This window comes from Canis lupus, chromosome 3 (assembly GCF_048164855.1).
Source record: "Canis lupus baileyi chromosome 3, mCanLup2.hap1, whole genome shotgun sequence".
NCBI lineage: Eukaryota > Metazoa > Chordata > Mammalia > Carnivora > Canidae > Canis > Canis lupus.
Genome location: NC_132840.1, coordinates 9,184,542 through 9,208,816, shown reverse-complemented (window position 1 = coordinate 9,208,816; position 24,275 = coordinate 9,184,542). Strand labels below are relative to the sequence as shown.

Below are 24,275 nucleotides of genomic sequence, written 5' to 3'. Positions count from 1 at the left end.
TTAGAATAAATGAGGAAATCAAGGCACAAGAAGCTTATATAACTTGTCTTACAGTGGAAATGGTATAATCTGAAATCAGGCAGGCAATGAGACTCCAGACTCTGCCATCTTCACCACTATATTTCATTTTCTCTAAGAAATAGGGCCTGAATAACTTCTCAGACACTAAAACAAACACAACTATTATTTTTTTATAGTAATGGCTAACATTTGGGGGGCCAGATACTCTTTCAAGTGAAATGCTTTTCACATATTAATTTGTTTGATCCCATAGGATGGCTGGGTGTCTCAGTGGTTGAGCATCTGCCTTTGGCTCAGGTCACGATCCTGGGGTCTTGGGATCAAGTCCTGCATGGGGAACCTGCTTCTCCCTCTGCCTATGTCTCTGCCTCTCTGTCTCTCATGAATAAATAAATAAGATCTTCAAAATAATAATAATTTGTTTGTTCCCTCAATAACCCTATAATGCAGGCCTTGGTATTGTACCCATTCTACATGTGAAGAAACCAAGACCCAGAGGAAGAGTAAGTAATTAACAGGCAGTTACACAGTAGTAAGTGGCAGAGAGAGGACCCAACCCTGGCAGTTTCATACCACTATCCATGATCTTAATGACTCTTGCCTCAAGAGATAAGCACTAAACTGTCTCTTGAATAACTGCTATCATTCCCTCTTCTGTGCCACACACCAGATTGCAGATGCCATTGAAAGACTTCTCAGTTCCAGTTTCCATGAGGCCCCACCTTTGGGGACAGACACAGCCTCTCTCTTCATCTCTCTCTGAGACTGCATGAGTCTTGTCACTGATTCTCTCCATGCAGCTCTGCTCCATCCCCTCTACACCAGCTTCCTCTTACTTGTGGTTTCAGTTCTAACACAACTTTAGCTTTCATCTGACTTTGGCTTGCCCTGGTGCTGACTCAGGCCTCTATCCCACATCACCCTTTAGCTCAATGCACCACAGATAACTGGCTACAGTCTCTGTCTCTGAGTCAGAATCCAGAGACAGAAAATTAGATTGGTCACTGTCCAGCCAGTGGAACAGCTGACTTTGATGAGGTGTCCATCTCAATTAGCTACACTGGAGGAGAAGCTAGATTCACGTGGTGGGTGAAATCAGAAATATTCAGCTTAGAAAAAAAGGAAACTTAAAAATATCTTAAACTAGAGACAAGCTATCACAGGAACAGACTTTTTACCTCCTCCCCGATTAAAGCTTTCCTTTAATCGTCAGAGCAGCAATCTCTGTATCACTAATGTGCTGAAGCAGACATAAGGAGGAAGGCTAGGAAGAGATTTCTGCCTAGGGAAGGTAGTGGCTTTAGGTGATCTCTAAGATCCCTATGAATTTGTTGTTGTTGTTTTTTTAAGATTTTTTTTTTAAGATTTTATTTATTTATTCATGAGAGACACAGAGAGAGAGAGAGAGGTGGAGATACAAGCAGAGGGAGAAGCAGGCTCCATGCAGGGAGCCCGACTTGGGACTCGATCCCAGGTCTCCAGGATCACGCCTTGGGCCGAAGACAGGCACCAAACCACTGAGCCACCCAGGGATCCCAATCCCTATGAATTTGTGAAAAATTCAGGATTAGTTGAAAAAAGGTACCAAATGCACCTTAGATAAGCAGTTTAAATGTTCTCCAAAATACCAACTTTCACATTGTCTGTTGAATTTTCTCCACCCCATCAGGAAGTTGCACTTAGATGTGCAAAGGCATAAGAGGCAAAGGGAAACACTACATAACAGACGGAACTTCACCAACTCCACCCCTTCAGTGGTACCTGTCACACTAATGGCCGTGAGTCCTCCCCTAATAAAATAAAATAAAACTCCACCCACTAGAATTACAATTAAATAAGTTAATAGTTTCTGGACTCCTTACATGTCTCCTGTTATATGGACACTGCAATCACCAGTGACTGAATTCCAATCATTGAAGATTTATCTATTATTACCTGCCCTGCACAACAGTGTGAAGTGCTATACCTGACCATATGCAGGATACAAAGGTAAGAATCACACTGCCCCAAGTTTAGGGCCCACCATCCATGGAAGGAGGGAAACACATTCACAAATAATTCAAGAAAGAATACACAGTGGCAGTAGGACAGGAGGAAGGGAAAAGTTTATTCCACAGAAGTGTATGTAAGAATTTGGGAAACATTCTCCAAAGGTGATCTAGACCTTATAGAGTGCACAGGAGTTGGTGTAAGAGTACCCTACATGGACAGCATGAGCAAAGGAACACAGGACACTAGACACTCAGGAGGCAAGATATTAGGTGGCATATCTGGAGAACAGTGAACAGTCTGGCATGGCTAAAGGACAAGGGAATAGGGAGGAGAGACATAGAGGAGGAAAGACTACCTGCTGGGAATAGTAGAATATGTCTGAATATGTAAGCTGGGAGACGCTGACTTAAAAGATAATTCCCAATGAAAAAAGGCATCTATCGTCATCTATCAAGGCAACTGTACTAACCATCCAAGTTAAAAGGTGCTAATGAGCAATGATGTGCCCAATATTTTAACAACAGATTCTTAAAGTCAACGAGGAAGACCCTTAAAAGATCATAACCCTGCCTTCAAGAAATACCACACCTAACTCTCAAGGGAATGAAAATGAGTTATCCAGGTAAAGGCAATAGGTTGAACAAACCTTTGCTTGGCCAGAAGCAATGCCCTTGCTTGCCAGAAATGCCGCTCAAATAACTTCACCAGTCACACATGTGACCTGACCCTGAATAACGGTCTCTTTCGACACTCCCTTGCACAAGTAACAATAAAAATGTTGTCCCCATCAACTAGCACGTTTAATTCAGCGGCAGCACTTAAATCTGCCTCTCATTTTCCTACCACTTTCCTGAAATTCCAGAGGACGGGGTTATTGTTAAACAGCAGCAAGCATTATTCTCACAGCAGTGCACATTAATAATAATTCAGTGCAGTGTCATGGAAGCCTGTAGGCTCTTAACTGAATTTATTTGAAAAATAAAGTTTGTTTTTTTTTTCCCTGAAGATCTTTACTTAAGTCAGCATGGAACTCTTATAAAGATAACTACCAATAAGTCACAACTACCCAAGGAGCAGTCTTGTTATTTTTTTAATTCACTGCTCACCATGACAACATAATAAACACACCTTTAGAGGCTCATACATGCCCAACTCTTGAAAATGTCATAGTTCCTCCTTCATGGTGCTCCTAGGCATAAACTTTAACTCATTTTTCTGACTCTCTGAAATCCCACTAAAACACCAATTTTCAACGGCAAGCTACTACAAATAATTTTGTAGTAAGTTAGCAACAGAAGCCTTATTTCATAATCCATTAATAATTACTGAGCTCCTATTTTATTTAAAAAAATAGCAAACCATCAGGACAATATGGTTTCAACATCTGTTTTTTCAATTTTGTTTGGAGTTCTCTTAGATGTTCCTGTATCCTTTCATAAATGACTAATAGGAAAGATACAAGACTAATAGGAAACACAACTTTATGCAACTTCGTTGACGGTTGGTTTCAGTTAACAGCTGGTCTTTAAACTACCCAACATAAAAGCATACATTTTAGGGAAAAAAAACTGACCCCAAAACTGCTTCATAAAATAAAGCATTTCATTTTTCAAAGCTTAAGGATTATTTGAGAGGCTATAGTACTAAAAAGTCCCCAGAGTTGGTTTTTTTTTTAAGAGAGAAAGTTAAAAGTTTCCACCTTTAAATATCAGAGACTAGAGATTTTACAATACAATAAGTGTCAGAAATAAAATGCAATTCCCTTCAAAGCCATATAAAAGAGTAAGCCTCAGTAAAAAGTTTTTCCTTCCAACAGTGGAGTGTGGACCTAAAATCATAGCAAATAATTATGATGGTCTTTCTGCAATGGTGCCCAGACATCCAAATTAGCCAAAGCTTCAGGCTTCCATATGCTCAGGTTTGTAACAATGTTTTCTGTGCTACCCAACAGCTGCTCCCTTTTGGTTAAGGAAATACTATACAAGAAGCACGCCATGAATTGAAGTGTTCAATTTCCCACCATCCTCCAGACAGATGTGGTCCTTTCCCAAGTGTACATGATACAACATAAGTACATAAAAGATGCAATTCTTTATTCAAATGACTGTTTTTTGTCCCCCCTGCTCTATCCCATATCATCTGGACCGATAAATTTGTTTTGGGGGTGGGGGGCAGATAACTTCACTCTGAGAAAATGTTAGGTGGATTCAAGAAGAATGACTAATGGTCAGTATCTCTCAGAAAATAAAACACCATCTCTCACTGGAAGCTTCTGTTGGGCTCATCTCTCTCTATGAAGCCTGCCAGGTCCTCACATACCAGAGGTGGTTTGCTTTCCTTCCAACTGGGATAATGGGCTTTTCAGCACTTTTGCCAAATTACTGACAGAAGGACTTATTTCCTCTTCCAATGAAAAGAAACTGATAGTGACAGAAGCAAGAGAATAACTTTAACCACTACATTACATGTCGCAAAAAACAGACAGATAAATAGAACCCCCACATAATTCCATTCTAAATTTCTCCCCAGCTAACAGTCTGTAAGTATGCCAAACCAGTCACAAAAGAACCTAACCTGATTTTTTTCCTGGATTTTTCATGTCTTCTACCTTACTACTATCTTTTGAAAATATTATTTTTCACTAATACATGAATAAGGATCATAGTTAGTGATTGCAAAATTGGAAAATGCCAGGAGATTTTATTTGAGTGTCCCTGTCTTTTCCAGAGACTAAATTAACTACATAACCTGCTCTGTTAGGAATAGCATTCATCGGGTGGCCCCGGTGGCTCAGCGATTTGGTGCCACCTTTGGCCCAGGGCGTGATCCTGGAGACCTGGGATTGAGTCCCACATGGGCTCCCTGCATGGGGCCTGCTTCTCCCTCTGCCTGTGTCTCTGCCTCTCTGTGTGTCTCTCATGAATAAACAAATAAAATCTTAAAAAAAAAAAAAAGGAATAATATTCATGATATAACATTTGTGTTCATTTTCCCCTAAGTATAAATACTTTCACTGTCTCTGGTTCCAAATCATTGACCTTTTCCCTGATAATCTTTGTGCCTAATACATTGTCATGCACAGGTGAGTGCTTAATAAATACTATTGGATGATGGATGTACTCAATTATAAAATACTCAAAAATGCTCCTTTTTGTAAGTTTCCCAAACAGCAAAACTATTATAGCCTCTATGTCCAGCTTAGCTCAAAGTCTGATGAACTCATTTCAAAAACTCAAAAATGAAAAAAAAAAAAACAAAACAAACAAAAAAAAACTCAAAAATGTGTAATCAATGTTCAGAGACAGTTTAAAAGTGTCTCTGAGTATCACACCTGCTTGCCTAGAACGCCAAACACAAAATCGAAATCAAATACAAAGTAAATTGAAAATATGTGTACCGGAACTGTTCTGCTTTCCAGCATCAAAATTCAGATGAAGTCTTCTTTGATACAACTAGGCAACTGAGATTCAAAATCCAAATTTTTATGCTCTTTGCTAAACAAACCCCACACTATTAACATTCCCATCTACTCCCTTCTGAAATGAAAGAAAGCACACACACGTACAAAGTACTGTTCAAAGTAAACTGAGAGTTAATACTACAAATATGTTGGCAGCTAACTACTGTGTGTTGAAAGTAAATATGTAGCACCACTCACAGCCAGGTGTTCCAGGTGTATCATCAGTGTTTTCATGTTAACAATTTATCATTGAGTGTAGATGAGGTGGTACCAAGTTGCCACCAGAGAAGCCTGGCGTGCCCAAGTCTAGAGAATAGGGAACAGAGAATGTGTCTTGGTTATAGAACAAAAGAATTCGTTTTTATCACTTGCCTTTACCGCTGGAGAAAATGGCTCCTGGTGCGCTGAACTCCATGATAAATGCGCCCCCTCTAGTTCTTTATTGCCTCTGTAAATCACAGGACTGACAGCAGTTAATAAGAAAAGCTTTTGAGTGGTTTTGAAGTTTTGCTTTGTACAAATAAAGTCTCATATTAAAGATTTTGCTAGTCCTCAAGGTGTAGAAAAAGCAACACGGGTAGAACTTTTATACTTTTAACTGTTTGTCTCCTCTTTCTAATTTTCAAAACCAAAAGAAATAAAACCTTTCAGACATGAACCTTGGCAAAATAAAAGAAGATCATAGCTGAAATGGCTTCGTACACTTAGAGTTGCTGATGAGTTGCTACTGAAATTACAATCTCTTCTAGTTTTTAGAAGCTGAGTATTCAGATAAATACCAGAAAAGGTATGTGGTGGAAAGAAGGTTGTTACAGTAGATTTATTATTACGTTTCTGACCATAATTGTATGCTTTACCTCTTTTAGCCAAAGCAAATTTCAGTTCGGTGTCAAGAAAGAGAACTCTAAATTCCACTGAATCGATCAGCTGCCAGTTCAATCATAGGTCCTGGGATCCCGAAATTCTAAAATCATATTTCAGAATATAATTGACACTAAAAGGAATAACAAAGCTACCTCATTGAGTAGCCTTTTTCTCTAAGGAGCTTAAAATACTTTGCCACAACAGCCTTACAAAATCCTAAAGGGCAGGTTTTATTAGTTGTACTTTCTTGCAAAGGAAGCTAAGGCACAAAAAGCTAGAAATCCCCTTTCCTGATTATTGCTAAGTTCTCCATAGAGCTAAAACAGGACTGGCTAGAGCTGGTGTTCTTCTCATAAGACCTCACTTATTCTACAGTGCACAAAATAAGAATTTTGAATGCATTTTCCTCTGACAATATTTCCACAGTAAAGAAGGGTTAGTAATCCATATAAATTGGCTGAATGACTATCTGTAAACCAGAAACTGTCCAGTTTACAATCTGGAGTTCAACTTCACTTTGACCCAAGCAATAAGGGCAAATAAAAATTGGACTTTCACAATATTTAGTTGAGGCAGTTTGCAGCTTGGTAGGCATAAAGTTAAAAGGGGACTAGCTAATTTTAATGTATGCTTTTTAGAGCATTCTGATTAAGTACACATCTCATAGCAGTGTATATCCAGGACCCAGTTTTACCATTAGGATTTGATTTACTAACATTTTACTGAAACAAAATTGAACGAATGTTCCAGAGGTTTTATTTCCCTTCTGTGGTTTGCTTTATCCTAGTCTCTCTCTCTAGCCAATTCTTTCCAAAGTAAATTTTCTTAACCCTTTGTCCTAAGTGAATGGGAATAAAGAATCCATATTCTTCTGACTGGAGATTTCCAATCGGCAGGTCACCCTGGGTGTCATCGGGCAGTCAGCACAGAGATCTTTAATAGCTCAGATTTGGTCATCAGTCCTTGAACCACTGGAGGCAGAAAAAAGACATGTCATTACCTCTCCATTGTACATCTACTACACTGTCATCTCTCTCTTCTTCCAGAGATTATTCCAGGAGGCCCAGAACACACATGCTACAGACGTCTATGAAATACTGAGGCATTTCTCTGGAATCCAGATTCTGTCTGGATTATTATGATGAATTTCCTTGAATCTCCACTTGGGTTCACCAGTAGATATCTGGACAAAGCCCCTGAAGATAAAGGATTCATGTCAAGGAAGTCAGATTATCCAAATGTCATAGAGATGTAGTCAAATGAAAGTATCTGAGAGAGCATTCCTATCAATTTATACCACACATGACATTTAAGAAACTACTAGAATGGGCACTAACATTCATAATATTAACCAGATTTCCCAAAGTTTAGAACATTAAGACCATGCCAGGCAATTTCAGAAGGCAGTGGACCATAGTCCAAAGGGCCAAAGACTCCAGCACTGGACAGAGCTAGATACAAACCTAAGCTCAGCCACTTTCCAGCTATGTGACCTTGAAAATTAATGTATCTGAGAGTTCCTTTAAATACATTTCATAAGACTGATATGAAAAAGTTTATACTTATAAGGTGTTCCACAGAGAAGACACCCAGTGAATCACTCACTGATTTATTCAATACCTGTGTGCCAGGGAGAGAGCTTTGCATACGTTATTTCATTTAATCTCCACACAAGTGTATGCATGGCCCTTATGTAAAAGAGAGGCCATCAGAAGATCACTTTAAGATAGATTCATTTCCAAAAGGACCAGTGGATCTCAGCAGCAAGAAACTAGAGATGGACCCTGGAACGCAGCCAGAGGAAGGGCAGGTCAGCTGCAGTCTGCCATGCCCAGAGGGGGACCTCAAGAGAGTGCATCTTAAAAGTCAGTACTGAGCATCTGCCAAGCTCAGAAAACACCACCAGCAGATCAATGCAGGACTGCCAAGACTTTCTCTGTCCCTGCCCCTCCTCCTCACCCCTTCCAGCTCTCACCCTGGGAGTGAGATGGATTCAAGGGAGGAGCTCTGCTCTGAAGGAAATACAGAAGTCAACCCATCCCCACCTCCTACTGTGGGCTTCTCAACCTAAAGCAACACCACAATGGGCAAGAAGAGTGGCTTGAACTTTAATAAACATTAGAATGTTGCACTGAACTGATCATTTTTAATTACTGAAACTAGACTGTTCTTATGACCAGGAATAACCAGAGTATATTTTCTTAAATCTAAGAGTTGCTGGAAAAGCTAAAATATGTGTCCAAGATCTCATACAGATGCAGGCAAAGAACTGGCACGGAATGGGTCTGAGCAGTGGGGGAAAGAACACAGTTTATATCCTAGTGTTCTTTCCAATATACCATTGTTTTTAATATAAAATATGTTCACCTATAAGTCCTATGAAACTACAAAATGAATATAAAGGAGCATGGCCATCAGCCAAGTTAAAAATTAATTCTGAAAGCACTTGTTGCTAGATTTAGAGATACACATTCCATGCTGACATGAAGTCTAAATGCATGAAGTTCTGAATAAGTCTCCGTAATCAAACGTGTCTCTATCATAGCACTGGGATTAGTTTAGTTATTCCATCTGAATATACAGAGCAAGGCCAGCCTGGGTGGCTCAGTGGTTTAGCACCACCTTCAGCCTAGGGCGTGATCCTGGAGACCCAGGATTGAGTCCCACATCAGGCTCCGTGCATGGAGCCTGCTTCTCCCTCTGCCTGTGTCTCTGCCTCTGTGTGTGTGTGTGTGTGTGTCTCATGAATAAATAAATAAAATCTTTAAAAAAAAAAAAAGACTTGAATATACAGAGCAAGAGAAGTCAAGTCTACAAAGCTCAAAGTGAAGCAGAACTATAATGTGAATTAATCAGACTATTTACTATTTAAAATGATATTGATAGTCATTTAGGTTATCTAGAAATCCCACTTCCTAGCTACCAAAAAAAAAAAAAAAAAGAGCTTTCCACACCATTGGAATTCACTAGACAAACATCAACTTATTCCTTCACTTCATTTTGCATAGACCAAACCAAAGAATAAGGGGGTGTTGGGACTTGAGAGACCGAGGTTTTTGTGTGCTTTTGCAACTAGGTATAAGAATATTTTTTAAAAAAATTGAAGCATTGGTAGGGTAGAAGGGAATACTTGGGGAAGAACCCATCAGGGCTTCAAAAATATTGGTAATATTTTAATATCTCAGCTAGAAGGTGGACAGATTTTATTTATTTCACTGTTCTTTATACATCACACACACATATATATAATGGCACAATAAACATTTCAAAATTTTCAAAAGCTTTTATATTTTGGAAACAGTAAAAAAAAAATCAGTGGTTAATGGGTTGACAAAGAGGGAGGGATGAAGAAATAGGTGGAACATAGAGGATTTTTAGGGCAGTGAAACTATTCTGTATGATACTGTAATGGTGGATACATGTCCTTATACATTTGTCAAACCCACAGAATGTACAACACCAAAAGTGAACACTAATGTAAATTATGGACTTTGGGTGATAACAACATGTGTCAATGTAGGTTCATCAATTTTAACAAATGTACCACTCAGATGCAGGATGTTGATAGTGGGGGAAGCTGTGCATGTGTGGGGTCAGAGGGCATATGGGAACTCTTTACTTCCTGCTCAATTCTGCTGTGAACCTAAAACTGCTCTAAAAAAAAATAAAGTTTATTTAAAAAAAAAATTTGTATTTCTGGTCTCTCTACTTCTGAATGCTCATCTCCAACTGTTCAAAAGCTATATTAAGTGACACCTCCATAAGGCCCTCCCTGACACTTCCTCTTCCCACAGAGGAAGCCATTACTCTTCTCTATGCTGCCATAGTTCCTGACCTTTATTCCAGTCCTTCTATGGGATGTGCACTGCATGTCCACTGAGGGAAAGTAAGATCATCTTTGTGTTCTTTACATTTCAAACACCTACAAGAATGTCTTGTGTATAATAGATACTCAATATAGCTTATTTCATATTATATTTATATAATGCATAAAATACTTAATATTATATTAGAAATATTTATATTATCAGAAAAACCTGGTTTTCAGCCTCAAATATATTAAAATCTACAAAGATGTTTCCAATATCCCCAGTATACTGAAATGACACCTATCAGCATTTTAACTAGTTTTCTTTCCTTGCCAGTGAGTAACTGCCACTACTATAGATATGAGCTCATTTGAAGGAATGAAAAGAGCTATCCCAAAGATCATTTAATAGACCTATGCATAATTATCAATTTCCTCTTGAAGCTAACATTTGCTAAAAGAAAAGGAAAGATTCTATTAATGATCAAAACACTTGACTTTCTGGACCTCTTCCATTTAATGGGGAAAACTCAGTTCTCTGTTCTTGGGTTACTGCCAGGTGGTCTTTTACCGGGAATCATTCTAAACTTCTAATCACAGTTCAACAACCATCTGCCAAATCATATACAGGTATTGATATTTGCCACTCTACAGTTAAATTACATCAAATGTCAATGCAATCAACTCATTAGCAGGCTTGTATCGAGCTTCAGTGCTCACTACCCACTTCTATGCCTCTTTGATTAAGCAGTGTATAGACCACATTCCTTGTCTGTCTACTAGCTAATCAGCTCAGTAACACTGCTAATGTTAAATCAAATGAGCAAAAGAAAGAAGTGGTAAAAACTCCTGTGAACACTCTAGTTCCTTCATATGCAGAATATCAATATACTATAATCTAGCAAGAAAAGCAAATGAAATTTTAAAATTGCTTAGAGAATCATTTTAACAAAAAAATAACATGAAGTGATTAAAAGGCACTATAATGGTCCCTGGATCATATTTTGCTATCGTTCTTTCACCCTCCTTCCTACCTGAGATTTTAAATCTTGCTTGCTGACATAAAAACCATAAGCAAACCTGAAGTGTGACTGTCACAGGCAGAATGTGAATGTCAGAGGTCAGCATGGCTTACTGGTATGCTGGCCCACTGCTCCAAATTTTATATCTCTTCTGTCCCTCAGTTATTGCCTGACATGATTTAACAACTGTAATTCCTTATTTAACGATGTCAAAGGTTTTTAGGAAATTGACTGTATTTCACCAACGATATATTTCTTCTTGATTACGGAGTGGTTAAAATGATTTTAAACCAAGACAGCAAAATAAAGCAGTAATAAAATCAATAAAAGGTGCTTAAAACATTCCTTCTATTAGGTAATGGCATTTAAAATATCCGTAGCTTGTAATGGCACTTAGGATATGCCCAAAAATCAATGAGCTAAATTACTTATTGAACTAGTTAATTTGAACATTGAGTTTTTTATGTATATTGATAAAATGGGCTACAGAATACTCCTGGCAAGTAGCGATACCACGTTCATGGTCAGATGTCTCCCTCTGCTGGAAAAACAAATTAAACAATTTTCTTTAGTTACAGAACAAAAAGATCAACAAAATTAAAAGATACAACCTAAAAAAGCTCACCACAGGCATCTGAATCTTAAAAGCCTCCAAGAAATTCTTGACAATAATGTAAAATCATTAAGGGTTAAAAAAATGCATGCACCTTTTTAAAACTTTGTCATTAACTTGGACGATGGGAATTTATATTCAATATACAATAGTAGATGAGAACCAAAAAATTTAATTATTTCAAAACTCTCTTCCTAATTTTCTAACTATCGTCCTAGGGTTCTTTGGTATCTTAGAGTAAGATTCTAAAAGCCTTGAATCCTTTCGCTTTGATGTCAGAAGGAAAAGGGTTTGAATTTTAAAAGAGAAAGTATAAGTCTATGCTCAAGAAAAAGTCTACATTCTTGTAGTTTAATTTGATCAAAATCAAATTTGAACTATCTTTGCAAATGATGATTTTTGCAAACTCAAAGTATGAACCCACTAAACAACTTCACATTCCTCCCCCTGTATGAGGCAATAGGAGAGTTTCCAATACTATTATTACCATTATTTTTCCCCAAACATCTACAACTTAAAATGCTAAGTACTTTATTGAAAAGACTCTTCACTGCTTTTCAATTTCTCCCCCTGCCAGTTCAGCCCTAAGCAGGTGTTAGAGTTCTGAAGAGCTTGCCTCAGGACTTTCAACTCAAACTACAAAGGGGAACTTCAGAAATTATGATAAAAGGTGTTAAGAGAGAAATGAAGGTGAAGGGGTTATCTGACACTAACCTAAAATTGTATATAGTACCTTTCAAAAACTACTGCTACCCGGAAATATAACATTTTGGTTTGGAATTGCTTCAATAATAGTCCATATATTTCTTACTCACATTTCAACACATTTCATTTATATTTGAAACAATGGTATACATAAAATTACATGCATTGATAGGAAATGTGTAATCAGAGTTGTACTTGTTCTGCATTTGGTTTGGCTTTATGTTGCTTTGTTGTGTGTGCAGGGAGACTAAATGGGAAACTACAGAAAATATTGTGATTTTTGCATGCTGAAAGATCACTGATCAACACGTTTCAGATGCATCGTATAACATACCACCCAAGTTTTACAACATAGCTAATAAATGTCTGACTTGCTAAGGTGCGGATGCTAAAAAGATGACTAAGCTGGCCTTTACATATACCTTAGGGCAGAAGAGACACATGTCACACGAACCGTTACCATACAGCATGATGAGCACTGTATTATAAAGATGCACAAAGTGCTGTGGAGACCCAGAGGACAGAGGAACTAACGCTGCCTTATGGAAGCAAGGAAAACTCTGACAGAGATGACCTTCTGAGTGGGATCCTTGAGAAAGACCTAGAAACTCTCCTGGTTTATGTATGTGATCAAAGGCAATTCAAACAGTGGGATAAGCACAAAGAAAAGCAAAGGGCTGGAAAGAGCTGAAACAGCTAAAGACAAGAGGTCTGAGGGGTTGGTGGAGGCCAGGTTGGGTAGAGTCTTGGATATCTTCCTAAAGGTCAGATTTTTGCCCCACAGGCATTGGAAAGGTTTAGAAGAATTTTAAGGAAATAACATCACTTGGCAGGAGGCAGAGAATGAAGGGGTTTGGAGTGGAGGGATGCCAGCAATATAGAAGACAGCTTGAAGGTCCTAGATAGAGGAAAGTAAAAGTATCTGTAATAATCCTTATAAGAACCAAAATCAAGCACAGCAAATGACTACTGAGATAAGAAACAAACTGCAAAAGTCTAGACTTGAAAGGATGTCAGTGATAATGCACCATTACCACAACCCAGGTTAACACATACTTCTCTTCTGACTTCCATGTCAAAAAGAAGAAAATTTCATGCTACATGGGCAATGCACTGATTTTTTAAAAGATTTTATTTATTTATTCATGAGAGACACACACACAGAGAGAGAGAGAGAGAGAGAGGCAGAGACACAGGCAGAGGGAGAAGCAGGCTCCATGCAGGGAGCCCGATGTGGGACTCGATCCCAGGACTCCAGGATCACACCTTGAGCCAAAGGCAGATGCTAAACCACTGAGCCACCGAGGGATTCCTGCACTGATTTTTTTTTTTTTAAAAGACTTTTTCCTGAGGCACCTGAATGCTTTAGTCAGTTGAGTACTGGACTCTCCATTTCAGCTCAGGTCATGATCTCAGCGTTGTGAGATCAAGCTCGGAGTGGGACTCAGCATGGAGTCTGCTTGAGATTCTCCCTCTCCCTCTGGCCCTCCCACAACCTGTGTTCTACCTCTAAAACAAATAAATAAGATCTTTAAAAAAATAAGAAAAGACTTTCTCCCTTTTATTTTCTTACAAAAAGCAAAAATTACGGTTTACTATAGACAAGCCTTGTTCTATTCTTAAAATATAAAGTATACCAACTTCAAATTGATTTAGCTTGCTTCAAATTCCTTCTCTACAGTTTTGCAGGGGCATTAAAATTTTAACTTCAACTTGATAAAGTATGTGTGTGTGTATCCAAAACTGGAAGGTACATGCAAAACTAAAACTGATGGTATATTTGAGATTAGGATTATGGTTGATTTTTTTCTTCCACAGCAGTTACTTAATATTGTTGCCCCAGCTTTTCAAATTAAAAAAAGAAAAAATGCTCCTTTGATTTACTATCTTGAAGAAAATAAGAAAAAAAAATCTCCCTCCTTAAAAAGATGAAAAGCTTCATCTGTCTTTAAACCTTGTAACTGTTTTGATACTAAATTCATAAATCTGCATCTAAAATTTAGATAAAACTGAGAAGAAAAGAAATATTTAATATTACACAGCCATTAAGAGTGCTCTGAAAAGAAGCTGAATGGAAACAAAAGACAAAAGTGGCCTTCCAGACATTTTAAAACATTAATGAAACTAGTTGTTTGCTTATTTATGTTAATGTAATGAATTCTTTTTACTAAAGCTGACAGCATGTGTAATTGAAGGAAGAGGTAAATTCGAAATAAAGGTCTTTGAGGCTCAAACTAAAGGGCTGAATCTGGCCTCCTGGGTTTTCTTTTATAGTCAACTGTTATAAGTGTTCCTGTACCAATCTTAAAGTGTCTTGTTGTAATCACAGCAGACCCTAATACTGATCCTGGAAGAAAATTAACTCTTCAGATGGGAGATTTCCTACAGTCTATGCACTACAGTCTCTCTGGGCTTCATCCAAGATTGGTGAACTGTGCGCCATTGTGGCCTGCTTACAGGCTTTCAAAGCACAATGGAAAATCATTTTCTAACATATTTGTGCCACGTAAGGGGTCCTGCAGAGAGTTCCATTTCCTGGATATAAACTAGAAATTGCTGTAATTTTTTTAGTTCTTTTTAATTTGCAGTTAAATGAAATATGACAACAAGAGGAATAACAACCATCCAGGGCCAACACACAGTGCCATCACTCATATAAAACATAAAACAAGGAAAAAAACCTCTTTAAACTAATCAAGTCATTATGCAACAATTAGCCATTTGAAAAATCAAAATGATCAACAATACATTTAGAAATAGTAATCTTAAAAAACACATTTTCATAAACTAAAAATACCTGAGGCAACAAAAAAGGATAAAGAAATACTCAGTAACTAAGAAACATGAATTTTAACTCTTATTCTGCTGGAATATTTAAAACATAAACACCAGACAATAAAAATAAAAAGTTCTTATAATCTGTTACAAAATATAATGATGATGACTATACACTCCAATGATAATGATATCTAACATCTTTGAGTTCTTCCTATGTTCCCCAAACTGTGCTAAGCAATTTATGTCATAGGATGGACTTACTGTTTTCACCTACCTAGCATTCATTCCCACTTCTGATTATAGCATTTCCTTTTCCTTCTCCAGTCCATGTGGTCTTGGTGAGCTGATTCATCACAAATGTCCCATGCCCAAAATGATCCCAAAGTGGACATTTAGAGAACTCTATTCTTCTGAATACAGTGGTTAGTTAGTACAGGGAAAGCTCCTAGTCTTGGAAAGGCTAATCAAATTTCATAAATAAAGGTTTTGGAGTTTGAGGTCTCCCTTCCTTTAAAGATTTAAACCTGTGACTGTCTGTAGCTATCAACATGTTTCCTTGTTACTAGTATGAAACTGTCTGAAAATGGAGACAAAACACTGAAAGATGCTAAAAGATAGAAAAATAAAAACAAAAATATCCTTTGAGCCTCTGGAAAAAAGAGCCCCTGGACTTGCCTAGTACATTTAATAATAAATTTCCCTTTGAGATTCAGCTGGTTAGAATAGGGTTACACTACTAGCAATCAAGAATGGTCTGATTAATAAAAAACAGAAAACAAAAGAATAACTTTGATCACAGGGTCATAAGCTTGATCTCCACGCTGGCCACAGAGTTTACTTTAAAAAAGAGAGAGACAAAGAAAGAATAGTCTGGTTAGTGGACATGCATATGGCTACCCCTCACAGTCACACAAGTAAACAGTGATAGCCAAGGCCCCCATAGCTACTTACACTCCCCTGTGATTGGTCCCAACCCCTGCTGCTGGCCCCAGCCCTCACCACTGAGTGTGTGTCTGCAGCAGGGCCCTGCCACACACAGGCACCTGTAGCTAGTACCCACAGCTAGGTGCATATCCCCAACTCTGGCCACCACTGCTGCTGCCCTGGTCCCAGCCACTGGAACTAGAGGCATCACTAGGACCTCAACAACCCTTACAGCCACTGCTGACCCCTCACAGCTCTCACAAGGAATCATGCAGTTGATGCAGAGGACCGCAGCTGCCCAAACCAATGAGACACCATATACCCCTGGATGCAGGGCCATCCCTCACCACCAAACTGAGTACCCTATACCACTAGAGGCAGGGCCCTCACCTACAGGTTAAGGTGTTTCCTTACTGAAGTCAGTCCATAAAGTCTAGAAGAGGTGGTTGCTTCTTTAAGTGTGCAGATACCTATCCTATGTAAGGCTTCAGAGTTCACAAAGAATTAGAGAAACATGACACCACAAATGAAACAGTAAATTACTACCATCTGACCACCCCAAAATTGAAGTGTCTGACAAAAATTCAAAATAATTGTTCTAAAGATGCTCAGAGAGCAAAAAGAGAATATATAAAAATAATTTAGCAAAATCAGGAAAACAATATAAGAACAAAATAAGAGATTCAAAAGTAGAAAACATTAAAAAAAAAAAAAACTTTGGAGTTTCATTCATTAATGAAGAATTTAATAGAGAGTTTTCAACAGCAGACACAACCAAACATAAGAAAGAATCAGTGACCCTGAAGACAGATCACTTGTTAATTATCCAGTCAAAGGAGCAAAAAGAAAAAAGAATGAAAAGAAATGAAGAAAGGCTAAGGGATTTACAGAAAACCATTAAAAGAAACAACCTATGTATTATGGGAGTCCCAGAAGGAAGAGAAAGAAAGGGGCAAAAAATATTTAAATAAATAATGGCTGAGAACTTCCCAAATCTAGGAGAGATTTGGGCATCCAAGTTCATGAAGATCATAGGTCCCCAAACTAATTCAACCTAAACACATCTTCTCCAAAACACGTTATAATAAACTGTCTAAAAGACAAAAAGTTAATTTTAAAGCAGAAAAAAAAATACTTCATATATAAGGGAACACCCCATAAAGCTATCAGTGGATTTCTCAGCAGAAACTTTGCAAGCCAAGGAAGAGCAGGATGCTACATGAAAAGCTACTGACCAAGAATACTTTACCCAGTAAAGATGTCCCTCAGATATGAAAGACAAGTAAAGACTTTCCCCAAAAAACAAAAGTGAGGTAATATAATAACAGTAGACCTGCCTTATAAGAAAATACTGAGAGGAGTCTTTGAATCTGAAATGAAAAGACTCCAATTAGTAACACGAAAATATAAGAAAACAGAAAACATACCTGTGAAGATGAGTATATAGTCAAATTGAGAATATTTTAATACTGGAATGTTAATAATTTAACTCTAGTATAAAGATTAAAGGATGGAACTATTATTAAAAATAACTATAGCTACAGTAACTTGTTAATGGATACACAATATAAAAAGATGTAAAGTGTAACATCAAAAACATAAAATGTTGGAGTGGGGGCATAAAAGGATAGTTTAATGCAGATGAAGTTGTAGTTACCAGCTTAAAATAGACTATTATATCTATTAAAATTTTTATGTAAGCCTCATAGTAACCACAAAGTAAAAATCTATACAAGATACACAAAAGATAAAGAGAAGGGAATCAAAGAATTGTCTGGCTAATATGGCTACATCAGTATGGTATATTATCATCCACCTTTCCAGATGAGGAAACAGAGGATGTTAAGTGGTCAGGACTGTCTGATATTAGAGGTTGCGCTATAAAACCACTATATTCTCCTGCCCTGCTAATATGACAAGATATTTCCTGTGATTTTCACAAAAATAACAATAATAATATATGACTATGGAAAAATTGAAAAACAGAATAAGAAAATGCAATATACTACTCATTGTTATTACTACTCAGAGACAACTACTGTTAACGATTTGGCGTATTTCTTTCTAAGCTTTTTTCTGAAGCATTATCTACTAATATTTCATATAATAATACTTATTCAGTGAAAACTTAAAGTAGTATTTGGTATTTCTTAGACTTACTAAATACCTCACATCACTGTTAAGTATACAGCAAAACAAAACCCACCCCTGAAAAGGTTAAATTGTAAGCAGAAGGCAATACACAAATTGAGGGACTCATCTGCAAACCAGCCTATATTGACACATACAGGTTTACTCAAAAATACCGAAACTTTAAAAACATTACGGAATCAACTGAAAGGTCAGCACAGTTTGCATAGATCTCTCAGCAATTCAAATGTTAAGTAACCTACCTTCCTGCAAAGAATCAAAAGCAAAATACAAATTAGAAGTTTCTAAAAGCCTGGCTTTGAGAATTGTACTTATTCAACAAGTACTATTGAGTGCTATTCTGGCATTAGCCTGCCTTGGGATCCAAAGAGGAATAGTACAAAATCACTGTCCTCTAGGAATCCTCATTCTACTGTGGAAGACTGAATATAAACAGACTAGATAGTGCAAGAACAGACCACATGTCACATACTTGTGTCTAACTGTCCTGAGGACCAATGTCCTCACAAAGGTTTCTGCACTGAGACCCAGAGGGAAAGACACTGCAGGCAGAGAGAAAACATGTGCAAAGGTACCAATGCATGAGTGAGCATGGCACAGTGGAGGAATCACTGCTCTAGCTAGTGATTAGGTGGTATGTAAAGAAGCTAGAAAGGTGACCAGAAAGTAATGAGCCTCTTAGGCCATTTGCAAAACTGACTACCCAGTTAGATTTCTTTGAAAGAATAGATAATCTAGGATGGACATCCAAGTTTATGACTAAGCCACTTGGAGGTGGGAGCATCTGCTAAGCTCCTACAAAAGAAGAAAATCTGGGAAGAAGAGTGTCAAGTTCAATTCTATCTTGCTCAACTTGAGATGCTATGGGACACAGAACACCTGGATGGAGAGAGACCATAGACAGAAGCTGTCCTGATCTGGAATTTCAGGAAAAAGTGAGGTATTTAGGTATTAAGGTATTTTTAATGAACTGCCTATCATCATCAATCAGATTATATATGACTAAAGAAAATTCATACAAAATTCCTAGCAGTAGGGTGGCTCATCTAAGTTTTCCATAGAAATAGACTTTTTCCCTTCCCACTCAAGATATGCCACACCTGGTTTCCACACAATGTCTTCAATAAGGACAAGGAAGCACAGAGCTTGGAGATTACAGTAGCTACTAACATGGGGGTCACAAACTTAACTCACATTTAACTCAATGCTGGAATGTGCAGGGAACCTGTACTTTTGTCTATAGCAAGCCTTCCTTCACAGGCCTCTACATGCTGGTTAACGTGCAAAAAATTAGGTTTCAAAAATTAAATGTCCAAAGTGGTTTAAGTCAAACAATCCCGTTAGAGTAGTTTCCATCACTTGCCTAAGTATTCTCTTTAGCCTCTCTTCTCTCCCTAAGAAGAATTGCTCTATATGAAAAGAGATACGGGCTGCATATGACTGTGGCAATGCAGGACAGGTTCCTTGTCCTCATGTTGGTCCTTGAATGTATGCTGGCCAGTGTCTGCTGGTCTATGACACAATGTCTCTTATAGCTCTGTCACTGAGGGCCTGGGTGACCTCCACAGTCCATTCCATGGCTGATTTACTTGGGACACTTTCTTGTGGCTGAACTGCTCTGGGAGGGCTCCCAGGCCAACTGTACCTCAAAAGTATTCCTGTGACTATGGTTAAGGCTGGCTCAGGGATCCTGAGCTGTGGGATTTAATGCACAGCAGAAATCTCTCCCATTCCATTTCCTCTTGCTACCTGGGACTCCTATATCCATGCCACACCAGAACCAATAGTAGCACAGGCAGCCAAACCTGAAAGCCTTCATTCCACTGACTTCACTGTACTATCAAATCCATGAATCAATGTAGTTGCAGCCACCTAGATGCAGGTTAATCTAAGATCTCCCTGAGTTCCCAAAAGGCACAAGACAGAAAATCTTCCTTGCCCTATCATACTCTCACTCATCCAACACACCACCTATTCTCTAAGACATTAAGACAAAACCCAAACATATCTTCCTTTTATTGCCCTTAGCAGAAAAAAGGAGTGGGATTTTTCTTTTACCTTCTTTACATTGTTTCTTCATTCTTCCTGACTCTCACTATGCCTTAATGGTAAGCAGAGCATTTCATTAAACTACCCAAGGACCTCAGTGAACTGAGATCTCCAACCCAGGCTAGAAACAAAAAAAGTAAAAAAGATTTAGAAAATTATCACTCAAGACAATGCTCTGGCTTGTAGAGCTATTAACTTATTGAATAACCCAACTGTGAAGATCAGAAGCTAAATATTACATCTTTCTCTCTGACTTACTTCTCCTTGACCCACACCCTCTCCACAGATGGAAGCCTCCTAAAACCTAGGGCAAATGTTTTACATGGAAAAGGCAAAAGAAAGAAAGGACATTAATAATTTTCCAAAGACTACCTCCATTGCACATACACAATAGCCTCCATTAGAACAGACAGACAAGTTCATTATAACATAATCACAGTCCAATGCACACAGACACACATACATACCCCTATAATGCCTTATGCCTCTGTATATATTATTTCTAAGCCTTACTTTTTCATTCCCTGTTTTCTTGTATGTCATCAACTTTGATTAATAAAGTACTAAAATTTTTAAATTATTTTCTTACTTTTATTATGAGATGACAGAAAAATCTAAAGGCCTCCTCTTAGGAAAATAGAGCAATTTTTTTTTTTCAAATGACCAATGGAGGAGACCTTGAGCTATGTGTCTAATTTGTAATAAGCAGAGAGCTATTTTTAGGCAGTATTTGTTGAACATGTAATACTATTCTATATACAGATATAATCACTGTTCATTAACCTTTGCATTCTACTTCTTGCTGGAAACCAGGACTTCACTATGTTTCTCCCACCCCAAGTATTTCTTGAGGTCCTGGGGATGTTGTATACGCACACAGTGAGGCTGCAGTTTCCTTGGTTTCATTTCCTCCTGCTCCGACCCATCTGCTGTCCATCTCCACAGCCTCCAGGCCTGCTGACACTGCTGGATACCACCATCTTTCAGAGATTCCAGTCTCCTGCTAACACCACTGATCGAATACTGATGCCTCCAGGGGCCAAAACCACAAAGTGGGTTAAAGATTCCCTCCATGTTTTAGGGTTACACTGTCAGAGAAATACTACAAGCAGTGCTACTACTTGTGCACAAATGTCTCACAGAGATTTTATGAAACAATTCTTTTAATTTTCTCATAAAACTTACCCAATACGGCTTTCTGGTCTCAGATATACATCCAAGATAAGTGAACTATTAGTCAAATCTGAGTGGCACATACATACTGTCTCAGGAATCACTGATCTTCCTCCAAAGACTAATAAGGCTTAGCATTTCAGTCAAATGGGTCTATCTGACTTTTTGACTTTTCTCTTAAGAATAGTATCACTAAAAAAAAAAAAAAAAAAAAAAAAAAAAAACTGGAACAGTACCACTGAACTGGTATAGCCACTCTGGAAAACTGTGTGGAGGTTCCTCAAAGAATTAAAAATGGAACTGCCCTACGACCCAGCAATTGCACTGTTGGGGATTTACCCCAAAGATACAGATGCAGTGAAAGACTGAGACATTTGCACCCCTATGTTTATAGCAGCAATGTCCACAATAGCCAAGCTGTGGAAGGAGCCTGTGTCCATCGAAAGATGAATGGATAAAAAAGATGTGGTCTATGTATACAATGGAATATTACTCAGCCATTAGAAATGACAAATACCCACCATTTGCTTCAACATGGATGGAACTGGAGGGTATTATGCTGAGTGAAGTAAGTCAATCGGAGAAGGACAAACATTATATGGTCTCATTCATTTGGGGAATATAAAAAATAGTGAAAGGGAATAAAGGGGAAAAGAGAGAAAATGAGTGGGAAATATCAGAGAGGGTGACAGAGCATGAGAGACACCTAACTCTGGAAAACGAACAAGGGGTAGTGGAAGGGGAAGTGGGCGGGAGGTTGGGGTGACTGGGTGATGAGCACTGAGGGGGGCACTTGACGGGATGAGCACTGGGGGATATGCTATATGTTGGCAAATCAAACTTCAATTTAAAAAAATTTTAAAAAAAGAAAAGAACAGTCCCAATGCAGGTTTCTCGGTGATATACGCAGAGTTCTAGTGGGCCTGCCCAGGTTTCCCAAACATTTCCAAAGATGTTTGAACACCAGCAATGAATGCAGCTTAGAATGAAGGTAGTAAGTCTGCTGTGTGTATTTTTCTTTCTTCCAAAACTAGTCAGCTGATAAATAGAGACTGTAAAGTTCAAAGTATTGCTGCCATGTTCTAAAATTAACATAAATAAAAGCTCTTTCAAAATACTAGGGTCTGTGAGAGCTATCTCTCAAAATTGAAAGACAAGATGTAAACAAGATGGCAGTATAGAAATTTCTAGCATTCATTACCTCCAAGAAACATCAATTTAAACAACTATCAAATGTACAAAATATCTTTACAAGAGGTAAAAAAATTCAAGTAAAATATTAAGCACTTGGGTAGAGTACAGAAATAAGAAAAGATGCGTTGAAGAGAATGGGAAAGACAGTTTCACATTACTCCTGTCACCTTTCCCCCAAGCCTGGGTGGCTTAAAGAAGAGATATCCTTCCTGTGGAGGAAGGAAAGTAGAGTGAGCACCCACCTTCACCATGAGCCCCAGCACCAGGCCTTCACCAAGAGTCCAAATCCCACAAACTCAGGCTCCCAACCTAGCTTAGCTTCAGTTGGCTCCCATGGCCCTAGGTAGCTCCTATGACCCCAGGCTCCCAGCAAGCCACCATGAACTCAGGTTACAAGCGGACTCCCATAAACCTACACTCCTGGCCAGACCAGCTCTGGAGGCCTCAGGCCCCCAGCCCATCTCAACACCAGTCCCCTACTGACTTTGAGCTACATTCTAGATGAAATGAACCTTACAGACATATATAGAACATTCCATCCAACATCAGCAGAACACATATTCTTCTCAAAGACATGGAACGTTCTCCAGGATGGATCATATGTTAGGTCACAAAACAAGCCTTAGCAAATGTAAGAACATTGAAAGCATACCAAGATTCTCTTCTAAACACATTAGTATAAAACTAGAAATCATTAAAAGTAGGAAAACTGAAAAATTCACAAAATTTATTTATTCATGAGAGACACAGAGGCAGAGACATAGGCAGAGGGAGAAGAGGCTCCCCACAGGAAGCCCGATACGGGACTCAATCATGGGACAGGGATCATGCCCTGAGCCAAAGGCAGATGCTAAACTGTTGAGCCATCCAGGCGTCCCTAATCACAAAATTTAAAATTAAACAACATCCTCCTGAACAACCAATAGTTCAAAGGAAAAAAATTTATATATATTATATATATATACACACACACACACACACAAATGAAAGCTGAAACACAACATACCGAAATTCATGGGATGTAGCAAAATACAATTCTAAGGGAGAAGTTTATAGTGATAAATACCTACATTAAGAAAAAAGAAAGATCTCAGGGGTGCCTAGATGGCTCAGTCAGTTAAGTATCCAACTATTGATGTCAGCTCTGGTCATGATCTCAGGGTTGTGAGATGGAGCTCCATGTCAGGGTCCATGCTGAATGTGGAGCCTGCTTAAGATTTTCTCTCTCTCCCTCTTCCTCTGCCCCTCCCCAACCCTCTTTTAAAAAAGAGAAAGATCTCAACCTAACTTTAACCACCTCAAAGAATTAGAAAAAGGAAAAAGCCAAGCCTAAAATTAGCAGAAGAAAAAAAGTAACCAAGGTCTGAACATAGAGACCAGAAAAATAATAGGAAAAATCAATGAAACTAAGAGTTATTTTTTAAATGACAAACTACATTGACAAGCCATGAGCTGGACAAAGAAAACAAAAACAAAAACAGAGAAGACTCCAATAAAATCAGAAATGAAAGAGGAGAAATT

At 38.2% G+C, this 24,275-nt stretch overlaps 1 long non-coding RNA gene across 4 annotated transcripts in view; it reads right to left on the bottom strand.

Annotated features, from left to right (window-relative positions):
• The window catches only part of LOC140628059 (uncharacterized), a 136,718-nt gene that overhangs the window by 106,833 nt on the left and 5,610 nt on the right, over positions 1 to 24,275 (bottom strand). For 2 of the 4 annotated variants that reach the window (XR_012026482.1, XR_012026479.1), the window contains one exon: positions 5,672 to 7,308. The exons of 1 other annotated variant lie outside the window; for it this stretch is intronic. This is a non-coding gene — a long non-coding RNA (uncharacterized lncRNA). Of the gene's footprint in view, positions 1 to 5,671; positions 7,309 to 7,337; positions 7,710 to 24,275 lie in introns of those variants that run through there. One more of the 4 variants, XR_012026483.1, reaches the window with a different exon arrangement.